The sequence below is a fragment of the Cryptomeria japonica genome, chromosome 11 (assembly GCF_030272615.1).
Source record: "Cryptomeria japonica chromosome 11, Sugi_1.0, whole genome shotgun sequence".
Taxonomy (NCBI): domain Eukaryota; kingdom Viridiplantae; phylum Streptophyta; class Pinopsida; order Cupressales; family Cupressaceae; genus Cryptomeria; species Cryptomeria japonica.
Window position 1 is genome coordinate 80,280,758 of NC_081415.1, and position 14,127 is coordinate 80,294,884.

At 34.4% G+C, this 14,127-nt stretch overlaps 1 pseudogene; it reads right to left on the reverse strand.

Annotated features, from left to right (window-relative positions):
- Positions 1-6,152: 6,152 nt before the first annotated feature.
- LOC131079319 (pectinesterase-like) lies at positions 6,153-12,188 on the reverse strand (annotated as a pseudogene).
- Positions 12,189-14,127: the final 1,939 nt, after the last annotated feature.

Genomic DNA, 14,127 nt, shown 5'->3' on the forward strand with positions numbered 1-14,127 from the left:
CTCAAAAGTGATGTATGTACATACATGATCATATACCAAACAAGAGAACACATCATTTGTGCAAGACTTGGGGGAATTTGGTTTGAAAATAATGAAGAAAATCTCAAATAGGAGAATTACAAAGGGGTGCAGACTAAAGAGATAGAGAAGAAAAACAAAAAGAGTAAGGCAAGATTCCACTTTGAACCAAGGCATAACTCAACTATGGAATTTGTCATCTCAAATCAAGATATTTCAAACATTGACCCTCCTCTTGGTTGGAACTACATGGACTAATACATTGACAGAAAGAACTTCTAAAACTGATATAGTGTATTGCGAGAATACAAATGATGATAGTACTAATAGGAGCTAAGATGTTTATTAGGATATTGATTATGCAGTATTTTTTTTGTATATTTTGTATATCATTATAGTACCACTCGACAAACACATAGCCTCATATGGCTAAAACTCAATTCTTTTGTCAATGATATAGGGTACAATCCCAAACTATCATAAGACTAGATCTACTAGACATGTATATGATTTTCACTCTATCTTTAGTATTAAAAAAAATAAAAATTTATAAAGTAGATTTGATACCATGTTGGAGTTATTGATTCAACCCCACAAGCATAGCAATCACCCACAAGAAAAATACTTGTCAAAAATGGAGATGAAGCAAGATAGATTTTGTCAACAACCTAAGAATTGTACTAATTTACAAAATATTATTAATCAAAATGATTAAATGAATCCTACTAGAAAGGATAATACAACCCTAGATCTAGACCCTAGAAAAAGATTAAAACAAAACTTGAAAAGTGTCCACATCATAATGAGTGAGACAACATGTTCTAAATCTAACTCAATTTAATAAAAGGAAAAGTGCTCTTAAGTTTAGCTTAAGCAAATAATAATTTATGTGTTGGGTTAGTAAAGAAGTTTTAGGGTAGTATAGATCATAAATGGGCTTAATTTAAACTAGAGGAAACTACACTAAATTAGGTGCCAAATCGAGTATTAAATTGTTAGGGTTAACAATTTACACCACTACATTTAACTCCCACTTTAGTGGGGGTATGAATTTAAACTCACACTTAACATAATAAAGTAGTCAAAACTAAGACAATTTAGAGATAGGATGACACCAAGTTTAGGTGTGTACAAGCCCCCAAGCTTAGGATCCCATCAACCCACACAAAAATACTAAAAGTGAGATATACGTATGAAGAGTAACATACGATTCTAAAAGAAAATAATGTTAGTACTAAGGCAAACAAAAGGTCGCAAGCCAACTAGGTAAAGGGATCTTTATGTAAAGGTTGTATTAATCACTAAGTATTGAATTCCTAAAATTTTATTTTAAACACACAAGAAACCTCTAGAAATAGACAAGAGCATACATCATTAAATGAGGTTTCATGGTCCATAAACTAGCAAGTTATGTTATGTTGTGGGTCGATGGACATTCCAAGATATACGAATTCCAATGGTCAACAATTTTGATTATGCTGGGTGGTCCACATATCATAGAAAAAAGATCACAACTAGAGAAAACCACACTATATTAAGTGAAAAATGCCTCTGGAAGTGTAAACAATAACAATGGTCATAGCTATTAAGTTGTGATATACTAGATGACCAAGCTGAGTTAGATGAATACTACTAGCCAACAAACCATGATATACTATGTGGTTCATAGACCAAGTTTGTGTTTCTACATGAATAGATGAAATGAGAGTATTTTATCTTGTAGGAACAAAGGCAAAACAAGTAAGCAATGCTTCATAATTAGCAAACATTGCAGAAATTGATAACCACACCTCAAGGGCACATCGATGAGATCAAAGCTTCAGAGTCCATGTGCCCCCCATTTATATATTAGTAAATATTCTATGGTAGTGTTTTAAGGAATAGAAGAGGGAAGAGATATTCAAACAAAGATACATAGCATCCGAAAATAAGGAGAGAGGGTTCTCAAACAAGGATACACACCTCCCAAAAGAATTGAAGGGGATCCTCAAACAAGGACGCACACCTCAACACAAGTTGTTCTTGCCCCCATTGTATAAGTGTGAACAACCACACTAGTTCTGCATACTTGACATTCATTATGCCTATTATTTCCCACCATGCTTAGATATCCATTCTCTTCTTATTTTATTACATTTACATGTCCTAGGGTAGTCCCATGAACATGAATTTTTTTTAACTCTTGATATTTTAAAATTCAAACTTTTGTTGACTATTTCACATTCTTTTCTTGAGCTTTTGACAAGTTTGTTACATGATTGGTGCAATTTTGTGACATAACATTGTACTTAAAAGAATTAAATTGCATTCTTCTAAAAATTAAGGAATACTCATCCTCTCATATATGCTAATCATGTACAAAATCATATACATGAAAGAGAAGAATCATTCTAGGAATTTTTCAATTATAGCACTAAAAATGAAATCAAATATACATGATCCTTGTAGAATACCTACACATCTAAATATTGTTATAATTAAACATTTCCATTACTATAACATTGGCCTTTCCAAACAATTAACCTAGGAAAACTAGAACCTAGCAATTCGATTGCATCTCTAAGACATTTTTTTAGTATTGCCAGTCCTCAATGATCAATACATAATAGAGTTAAGGTGATGTAAGTTGGAGAAGTCCATAATTGCAATTTCGTTCATGTAAGTTATATATTACATCTACAATATTCAATGTCAATCATTTTCCCAAATTCATGTGAGTTGTATAATTCAAAATTTAGAACTTAAAAAATATAATTGAACAATAAAAAACTATCTTTTAACCATAATCTATATTTATTTTTATTACTTTAATATTCTATAATCAATACAAATTTTTTATCTAATTATTAATCTCATCTATTAAAGATTCCATTAATTTCTTCTCTCTCACACGTATATAACTAAACCTTTAAATATATTGAAATTTAGTAAACAGCCTCCCATTATTCTTCATTATCATGTTATTCTGCATATGGTATGACAGCTATTAATACATCTTCTACATTTGGTATGGCAGCTATTAATACATCTGGAATGAAGGAATGTTTAGCAGGGGGGAATACAATAAATTAGAGAGGGTAGGAGAATTTGACACAGCAAAAGGAATTGTGGCAAACGCGTAGGGGACGTATAAAGCCTGTGCTGACTATTCCACGAATTGTTATCGATCTAATATACCCCGTCCAGTAAGGCTGCTCAAAACTAGTAAATTATTTACCCCCATTAATTAATGTGAGTATTTCGAATTTCACTCATACAAATGAAAATGGATTCTTTAATAGTTCAGGACTGATCTATCTATATATACACCTGATTTATAACTAGTATATTTATATTTAAAAAATATATGTAAAATATGTTGATCTATAATAGAAAAGAATCATCTGTAAAATAAATTCTTCTAAAATACTAAACACCAAGAACACAAATCCATTAAAGTCTTCCATGCAAAAAACGGTGAATCTAGCTGGAAACAAGTGGCTAGTGTTCTATTTTATTTGGAGTAATAAAATAACACCTCCACAAATGTTGAAACATGACATATTTCATGCATTTACCTTGTCATTTTCATGTCAATTTTTTTCAAAAATAGATTTTTATTTAAGGACATTTCGATGTCATTGTAGATGCCTCTCGACATATTAATATGAAAAATAGATTCTTTTATAATTTAAGGGGGTTGCAGAATGACAGCAGTAATTACACCACAATTACTGATGCCATTAATGTCGTTGCAAACAAAAGTGCAAACAGATCAGTGATTTATGTAGCCGCAGGAGTGTACGAGGAATACGTAAGCGTAGCGAGTAACAAATATAATATCATGCTCATTGGAGATGGAAAGGACGTCACTGTGATCACTGGCAACAGAAGCGTTGTAGATGGCTCTTCAAAATTTATATTGTAAATTGATGTTGTTTTTGGAATCCCATATTAGAATAAAAAAATGTTTGATTTATTGGAATCCCATAGTGGAATAAAAAAAATGTTCAATTTATTGCACATATAGTGTCATGCCTCTCGTTCACTAATTATCTTATGTGTACTTTGCCATATTTATTACAAGTCAACTTCATCATATTAAAGTATCCACACAGAACCTAAGTATTAGAAGGAACTAAATTAGTAATCTAATACCAAAGGAAACATTCTTCAACAATGTCATTAAAGGCATAAATATTAAATTAGGAATAATTTTTAATTTTAATTTAAATTTGTATTAATGGGGAAACATTTATTGTCATCTAAATGTGGATGCTACTTAGGATAGAGAAATGTGATAACTCTTTTATGACTTAATCATGGTTGTCACACAAAACTGAATTGTTTGCTTAAGTACACTATAAGCAATAAAAATTAAACACTATTAATTTTTATTTCTTACAAATAGTTAACATATGAACATAGAAATAGATGTTGAGTATCTCTCAAGATTCATTAACATGGTTCAAGAGATGTATACTCTTATCTAATTTGTTAACATTGAGAAATACATAATTATTTTATAGGAAAACCTCTCTAGAGAAGTTCTTGAGATGAATAACTAGGGGATTATATGTTCTTTTTATCTAAAGTGAATTCTCCCTATTCTATATTCTTGAATGGACTATAAAAAATGTCATTGTGTCAATAGTTCTCGGAAAGGAGAGAGAATGATCAACTAGTTATGAAGAAAGCACCAATGCTAAAAGTGGGATCCTAATGTAGTTGGGTTTATTTTCCTCCTTGGATCACTTACCAATAGAGGTAGTGACCTACTTCCCCTTGTCCATAAGGTTTGAAATGATTCCATTTAGTTCTTTGGTAAGCTAGCCACCATCGCTAGCTAAATTCTCAATAGGAGGAGCAAAGGTGATAAGGTTCTAGTTGTATTTATGCATCCCAACTATTATCCAAACTATTTACATTTTAGGAAGAGAGGCCTCAATAATAGGCCAAGAAATGGGCTTAATGTGATGGGGTAACAAAGAGGAAATCTTTGATCATTTGATTAGTAGATTGACACCTTAAACAAGTATTTGGTAGATTAAGATAAGGATGCATTATGTATGATGCATTTGGCCACTCCAAATATCAAAAAAAAAATTCAAATCTTTGGAAATATCAATTTCAACATGAAACTCTTTTTGAGGATGAGTCAAGAATAACCTATCCAAATCAACAAAAAAAATATTTCCCAATGAACATACAATTTGAGTCAAGAATTCTCAATATGATAAAGGGAGATGTGAACACTCTACCCATACAAGAACATAGAAACTTCATTCCTTAGAGAAGACAAAGTCTTGAATGTAGAGTTGGAAGACCAAGACAGATACATAGACAAACCAGTTTTTATGCTTTAGGATGGCATCCACATAGATAACCTTTACAAAGAAAAAAGGAAAACCCTCTTAGTGAGCTTTTAGATAGCATCAAGGTCAATCCCACACAATACCCAATTCTTGTTAACCCAACATCTTAGTGTGTTCCTGAGGATGACTATACCAATAAAATTGTATATCACAAATAAATTTTACAAACAATCTATAGAAAATGTCAAACTCTAAGATGGGAAGAACCACATTTGAAAGTGTTTCTAAATGTATACCTTATAAAACAAATTGAAAATAAAAATATTAGATCACGTGATTATTTTCATACCTTTAAACCTTCTACCTAATAACAACTACTAAATTGATAAAATTTGAGACCCTTAAAATAGAGTTTTTCTAGGGACGTGACAAACTAAGAGCCCTAACAATCAATACAGAAAATGAAATAAAAAAATCTCTACTAAATGTAATCACTTGGAAGTATGTTGCACACTTCTTTTATGTACTTAAACTATGTACTTTATATAATTGCATTTCGATGTTTGATCATTCGCCTCGTGCATTACTATACTTCTTTTTTACCGAGAGAAGAAAAAAGACAGAAAAAACGGCCCTTTGCGTGATTTCAACTGACTCTTCAATTTCAAAGAATTATCTTCGTGAATTTTATTTTTTCAAATTGATATGAACGTTTGGGAAAGAAGAAAAAATTACAATGCTTGAAGATTTGGGACAGAAAAAAATTACAATTATTGAAGTTTTGGGAGGGAAAAAATTGCAATGCTTGATATCCGAAGAGTGAAATGACTTGTTCATGTTTTAAAGCGAGATTCCATGGGGTATGGATGTTGTTGGTAACCATGTATCACCAGAGATAAATGAACGTACGGTGAAATTCTGAGCATCACTTATCTTCATAACATGATAACCAGGCCATGTAACTCTTTGAGAAGTATTTGACCCTGGACCTTGGTTTCTATATTCGCCATAATACAGCGTGCTCAAGGCAAAGTCACCGGACCATTCTAACCACCCAGCTGGCTGAGTCAGTCCATCTAAATAAGATTTCATGTAAACAGTCCGCGAGTACAGTTTCCATGGCCTTCCCAAGTAGGTGGGGAAAGAGCTGATAACAGGAACCAATTCAGGTGCAGCTATAACATTACACTTGTGAATGGAAATTCCCGTGTTTTGATTTGGGTCTGTTCTACCTTGAGCTGTAAATATATTCTGCTGCCCGCTCAACGGTGTTCGTGCAAAAAGAGTACAGTTTTGGAATACCACTGCTGCGTTACCAAAGATAGCTGCATACATTTCAACTCATCAATATTAGTTCACATGCAAATATATACACATGTGGTGAAGAAAGAGGAAATATTAACGTCATTTGAAAGTCAGATGTAAATACATACATAAAATGTAAGAATTTAAAATAAAATATAAAAAATTTTGTTAACGGATTAAACTCATTACACTCTGTTGCCTCCTTTTTATTTTTCGTTTATAGCCTATCAAAAAAAGAGGGTAATTATTTTCTAGGACTTAAGTCTTCATTAAACGAACTTTGTACTCATTCGTCGAACCTTTAATAAAGTTCACAATTCGAGTTCAAGAGAAATGCGTTCCATAAAGTTCCAAGTTGTCATTGGCATAGTCATTGAACTTGAACTTTGAACCTTTACGGTTCAAGGTTCAAGGTTCAATCGGTTTTTTGTCTTGTGTTTTGCGGCTGTCTTTTCAGTGCTTGTCTTGTGTTCGCTTTGAACTTGAACCATTTGAACTTTTGTTTTGAAACGGTTCAAGGTTCAAGGTTCATTCCCGTGCTTTTGAACATTCCTTTTGTCTCTTTCTGCTTGTTCGCAAATGTGACTTGTTGTCATTGAACTTTGAACCAATGAACTTCTTCAAAAATGAGTTCAAGGTTCAAAGTGGTGTTTTCAACTTAGACCGATGGTGTCATGAAAAAAAAGGCGGCGCAATCAAAACAAAATTTTTCTTGGTTTTCGTGTTTTCAAATTGTAATTATGGAAACAATCATGAGAAGGCATGTCAACTGTGTGGAGTTGATTTCTAATTAATAAGCATGTCAGAATTATATCAAATCACAAGTGGTTTCACATGAAGAATAAGCTGGGCTGAAACGTGTGTTGGTTCATTTCAGTCTTTTCCGTCTTTAAATATGGGGCATCTCAGATAAGGTAATTATTGTTGCCATTGGCGAAAAGTGGAGACGCAGAAGGTAATTTAGCTCAGTTCTTCCGAGGGTTTCACAGTTTGATGTTGAAGATAGGTGAGTTCAATTGCTTATTTTCCCCTGCTCTGTTTAGTTCTGAAAATTGGAAAGTGTAATTCTTTGCTTCGAAATTGAATGCTGTTTGATTGACGCAATCTAAAGCAAAAATGAGACCAATTCTACCCAAATTGGGTCGAACATCATGCCTAGTTAGTACCCTTCCAGAGTTAGATGATACAACCTTCATTCAGGATGAGTTAGATAACTTTTTAGAGAGGGCCAAGAACCCGACAACTAATTCCATGATGGAAAAGATAGTTCATAGTGGTCTTGTTGAGGCCGCTGCATTCCCAATTGCTGCTTCTTGCCCAGAATTAGTATATGCATGTATGAACCGATATGATGCTAGTAATAGGTGTATTAGAGCCAATAATGGAGACATGCTAGTGCAGATTGACAGAGAAACTGTAATGGCTGCAATTGGAATTCCTCACAAAGAGTTGTATGAAGATTGGTCCATAGGAACCTCATACGCAGTTTTCTTTGAGAAGAGAAGTGTTTATCAGAGCGTCATAGCCAAGAATTGGCTCCTTAAAATATAAAAGGGAGGTTCTAGGTTGCCCAAACCCTTAACAAGAGAGCATTTCATCACAGAAGTTAGGGATATTGTGGTCCTTTTGAACAGGCTTAAAGGGAATTCACATGCCTTCTATTGGGAGGACTGGATATATTTTTACATTCAGGTGTTATTAGCTGGTGAGAAATACCTGGACTGGGCGCAAGTAATTATTGAGAGATTGCATGAAGGGTTGAGTAATTTTGTTGGAACAGCTAATTTTCACATGACTTCATACTTGTTCTATATTTTAGCATGTATCAGAGAATGGATGGGATTACATCAGGAACCCTGGGTTAATGGAATGAAGGTCTACGAGTGCTATCCACATTTGCAAATATAGAGATACACAGAAAATTTCTTGAGATAGAATGATGTCTTTGCGGGAAGATTAACTTTTGAACTGTAGGGAAATTTGAATAATAGGATGTCACCTGAGGCATTAAAGTTGGTCACCACATATGGGAGTTGTTTCATTCAATTTCCTAGATTCACTTATATCAAAATTGGAGGCTTTGAAGATGAACCTTTCAGATTACCCAGATATGCTCTCGATAGCTATGTACTTTTAAAAGTTAGCAGACAGCTAGCTCATATGGTTAAGAGATCGTAGGCCTGGAATAAAATTTGCTGCCGGCTCAGTCGAGAAATCAGTTTAGCAATCTCATGCTGTTGTACCAATTTCTTCTTCTAACATTGTTGTTGATATTGCAGGTGTCACTGGTACTCAAAGTGAAAAGGTTCAAACCAAAAGACTTAAAAAACCACTGTTTGGCCCCTCATCGGTTCGAGTCACCCATTCTAGAAGTAAAAGGAAAGGTGTAGACATCACAGGAAAAGAAACCATCATAGTTCTTGATACTGAGGACGCGCAAGTGAGTATGGGTGAACCAGAAACAGACATTCCTGCAGCTCAAGATGCAGGTAAAGAAAAGGAGCAGTCTGGGGAAGGCCCCGATCAAGTGACTACTTTGGTGACCATGGATTCATCTGAATGTCAAACGCCGCCAGCTAAGATATCCTCAAATGTTTCAAGGTGGTTAGGAGCATCAATAAGTAAGAAACGCAATGTAGTCCCTATCAGTGTACCCATGGAAGATATGGTGAGCAAATGCCTCGGAAAAACACCTAAGTCCAAAAAGCTAAAAGCAGAAGCTATGCTGGAGGTGGATGAGAATATAGGGCACTGGGTAGCTGAAGTGGCTAGGCCTATTTCTGACAAAGATCCAGAAAATGCAATGGAGCAGGATTTTGTTGTTGTAAAGCTTGATTTAGGAACTGCTTCAAGGGCTGCTGATGCAAAACACTTAGAGTCCTCTGCTAAATGAATGTTGTCCAAAACATGGAAGGATGAGAAAGACAAACGAGAGTTGAAGCAAACTGTGAAGCAGATGGCGGAGTATATTAATGCCATTCATCATCCCAGCCCACAGCCCCTGTCACAGGTTCCTCAAAATTTTGATCCTAGATCTCCCATGAACCAGAATTTGTTGGATAAGGTTCAGAGAAATCATGTCCTGGCAGAAACCTTTGAAGAGTGGCTTGACTTCATAATTCAGCAAGGAACAGAGTATATTGCTAATCTAGTAAAGGCGTACGAGGATGCTGTGACTGTGACTCAAGCGCTGGAAACAGAGGTGTCGGCGTGGGAAAAGGAAAGGAAAAAATGGGTTGCAATACTGGTTCAAATGAAAGATGTACAGAAGTATGGCATCATGAACTTCCTTATAGAAAAGGTAGTAAATGATTTAGATGACAAGGTACTGCATATGGCCAAGGAAAACATTGAATGGAGAAATTCAATCATAAAACAAGGTCATAAAGAGTCCATTAAGTTGCTAAAAGAATTGAAAGAACTCATTGCCGTGATGTAGAAAGACTTGAAGTGCATCGATGTACAACTTCTGAAAGAAGACGGATAGACCATTGAACAGGTAGTAGATATGGTGCAGAATTTCAAAGGGAAAATCAATTCTGTTAAAGAATCAAAATCCTTTACCCGCAATGACTTCACCAGAGTGGCCCGCATGGAATCCATGTTGGTTGTCTGTTCAGATCACTTAGAGGTGCATAAAACTAAAGTCACGCAGGTGGGTATGGATAAAGAAGTCTGGAAGCAACGCATCCTACACATTGGTCTCCTGCATTACCAAGTAGTTCATAATTTCTCCGCGGCTCATATGGAGTAGCGAAATATACATGGCACCATGCACACTTCAGAGACAATTTAGGTTGTTTTCTGTTCTTTTAGTTATGGCTCTATTTACGGCTTGTAGCCGTTTAGTTAAATTTCAGTTATAGGCGGTTGTTTCTGGAATTTCATATTTGCATTTTATTTAAAAAGACAATTAAGCCTAGCGGCTATATATATTTGTAAGGATGTTTTTGCTGGAGATATAATTTTTTTTGGGTGTAAAACTTGAAGGACCAGACTAATGTCACTGGTAATTTCAGTGAAATACCCATCTTTGAGTGGAATGAAATATATGATACAACTTGAGAAACCTGTGTGTTTGAATGCGTAAAATTTCTGTTGGAATGATGATGTGTTCATGTATCAATTTCTTTTCTCTGATTTTTCATTTGAAGTCTGCGAATCAATTTGGTAAATGAAACTAGCTGTAAGCTTTTGAATTTTCTGATTCCCCTTGTCCTGTGAGACATGAGTGAGTGTCAATCAGAATTCAACCATTCTTTTATCATCCTGAGAGTTAATTTCCATTTGAGATCAAACATCTTATTATGAATTTCATTATCCATCATTAAGCATTCATATTGTGTTGACTAATGAATGTTGAAGCCTTTTGTTTACTTTCTGGTTAAAAGTGAATCACATAAAGAGAAAATTATTCAAAACTCATTGAATATTATATAAGGAGCTGTACCTTAATGCAGAGGGTAAGAACAATAATTATTTACCCAACTGTTGGTTATCATTGGTTTTCTATTTGAACAACCGGGGTATTTATTTGTAAATTTTGAGAAATCCAATCCATTAACCAACACATTCCACCCTGACCATCATTGTAAAATGTCTTTCACCAATAAATAAACCATTTTTTAAATAAAACAGAGGGAGCGAGCATGCTAACACACCAAGAGTTGCAGAATTGAAAGTGGTGGAGTTATCCCCAACGCTTCTGTTGCCAGTGATCACAGTGACGTCTTGTCCATCACCAACGAGCATGATATTAAATTTGTTACTCGGCACGCTCACGTACTCCTCGTACACTCCAGCAGTCAGATAGATCACAGATCTATTTGGATTATTGTTCGGAACAGCATTAATGGCATCAGTAATAGTAGTGAAATCACCACTACCGTCCTGCGCCACCGTCACAGCATTGGCCGTCAGTTTGACGCCATTTTTGGTGGTCTTCTGCAGCAGCAATCTTCTGTCCTCACCAGACAACCACGACAGAAAGCCGTCGTCAACAGAGCCATACTGTGACATAAAATCATCGTCGTCGCCGTCATTTTCACGGGCGTCAGATAACAGCCGTCGGTTGTGCACATAAGTCTGCTCAGAATTCACTGTTTAGATCCAAAACTTTTTTACCAAAGCCAGGCAGTTACTTACGTCCCACGATGCGTTAGACATATGATCTGTGAAAGAATACAAGCGGAGGTTTACCTTTGCTTCTTGCAGTCCATCGAGACAGGTGACGACGTTTGTTAGGGCTGCGCTCAGATAACTTTGAATATCTACTGCTTTGTTCCAACCCAAAGAAGATACTGTCAAGAGTGACAGACCATCCGTTAAGGAACCCACTGTGAGATCGTACAGTTCCATGCAGTCGTCCATTGCTTGGCTCTGCTTTTCGTCCATTGGCGGCCTCTCATAAACAGGAGGAATAAAAGCTCGGATTGTTTGGGCTTGTGCTATGCTCGTCTTGACTGCAATTTCAGTCAAAACCTGAGGTGCCACAGCTTGATCATTATAGCCTTCACTTTGATAAACTGACAGAAATATGATGAGAAGCAAAAGCAGAAACTGTGGAGCCATTTCGTGAAAACAGAAATCTGGACTGAAAGCAGTGTTTTGGTTGGTATACAAATTGTGATCTCAGCTATTTATTAAAACCAGAGAAATCTAAGTCAACTGAATCCCATGTGGGCAGATGCTTCACGTTAGCTTGGCGAGCAAGTTAGGTTCTTGACCATGTTGTTAAGCTTATCCTACTTGCAGACGCGGACTTTGATGGCTTTACAGAGTTTTTAAATTGAGTAAAACGAGTTAAGAAGAAAGAAATATGTCAGCGACCTCAGACAATCAGCCATACGAGGTGCAGATTCATTCCAGAGTGCTTAGAGTGCATGCCAGCGTTTCAGAGTTATTAAATTGAGCAAAACGAATTAAGAAGAAGTAGATTTGTCAACGACCTCAGACAATGGGCCAGATGAGCTGCAGATTCATTCGAGAGAGCATGCCACCATTGCAGAAGGGATAATTGAGGCTCTCGAGGGGATTTTAAATTCGTACAATTTGCTCGATCTCCCTTCTCTGTGCTATCTTACCGCGTTAAGTTTTTTTTATTAGAAATTTTTAGTTTTTGTTTACTTTTTGTAAAAGAAATAAATAGTTAGACTCTACCTTTTTTAATATAAATTCATATTAAACCTGATCAAATGCACATGTAGAGTGTTAGACTTTGTCATACAATTGAATCTATAAAGTATATTCAATAAATTTTAACATCCTTATTGAATGGGTTGAATGGGTCAAAAGATACAAGTTCAAATCTTCACATTCTAATTAAGTAGATTAAAATATACAAGTTGTGCACTTTTACATTCTTATCAAGAAGGTCCAAAGATACAAGTTGTAAATTTTTATATCTTTATTAAGTGGGTCAAAAATTATCAAGTTCATTCACCCTCAAGTTGCATTCATGTTTAAAGTTTAGTAAATATTATACACTTACACATTACTTTTCAAATTTATATTTCTAAAACAATTATATGACCAATTTTCTTAAGAGAAGAAATGTGTTACAAAAATGAAACTAAAATTAAAAATAAATCAAATTAACAAAAGAAGTGATCGTATAATGCATATTACTATACTCTCATCTACATTAAATTTTCCTATGACAAAACAAGTTATACTATTGTGATTTTTCAAAGGAAAGTATTAGCCACTATGTTGCACTTGCTATTACTATAATTATCAAATATTATAATTATTATGTAGACAATGTTTTTCTATTTGAAATATGAATAGTTATCACATTGAAGTAGAGCAGTTTGATTCTATTTGATATGATGAAGCTAGCTATGAGATTTTTTTTTTTACACTTGTATCACCTTCACATTGTGACAATGCTTTCTTGTTGTAGAAACTCTGAGAATTTTGCTAAAAGATTTAGTTTTAAAACAAGAGATGTCATGCATCAAGTTCCTCTAGTAGTGTGCTTAGTTTAGAATAGAAAATAGAAAAGCATTTGGTATGATGTTTTTTGATAGCAAACCCATTTACTTACATGCAAAAATCTAAATTTATTATTAGTGATAAAATCATTTGAAATATATTGTCATTGTAGATATTTGCATAAAAAGAGCTAAAGATGAATAAATAAATATTAAAAAATAATAAAGTAAAATTGTTCTATTATTAGTTTGTAATTTTTATGATGTAAAATTAAACTAGATTATTTAGAAGAAATAAATCTAGACAAAGAAATAAAGCTAAGCTCTCTATAGATAATAAAGTTGTGCAATTATTTAAAATTTGGAAATCAAATTATTTACAATGATGATAATAATACTAATGTTATCAAAACTAATAATGTTAAAATTTTGATTAGATTAAGGCCCAAACCATTATATAGCTGCAACAACGAAGATACCTAGGAACTCACAAGTAGTGAGATGCCAAAAATAGAGTGTCAACTGCCAAAAAGAACAAAACCCAACAAACACCCAAAACCAAACACAAAAAACCA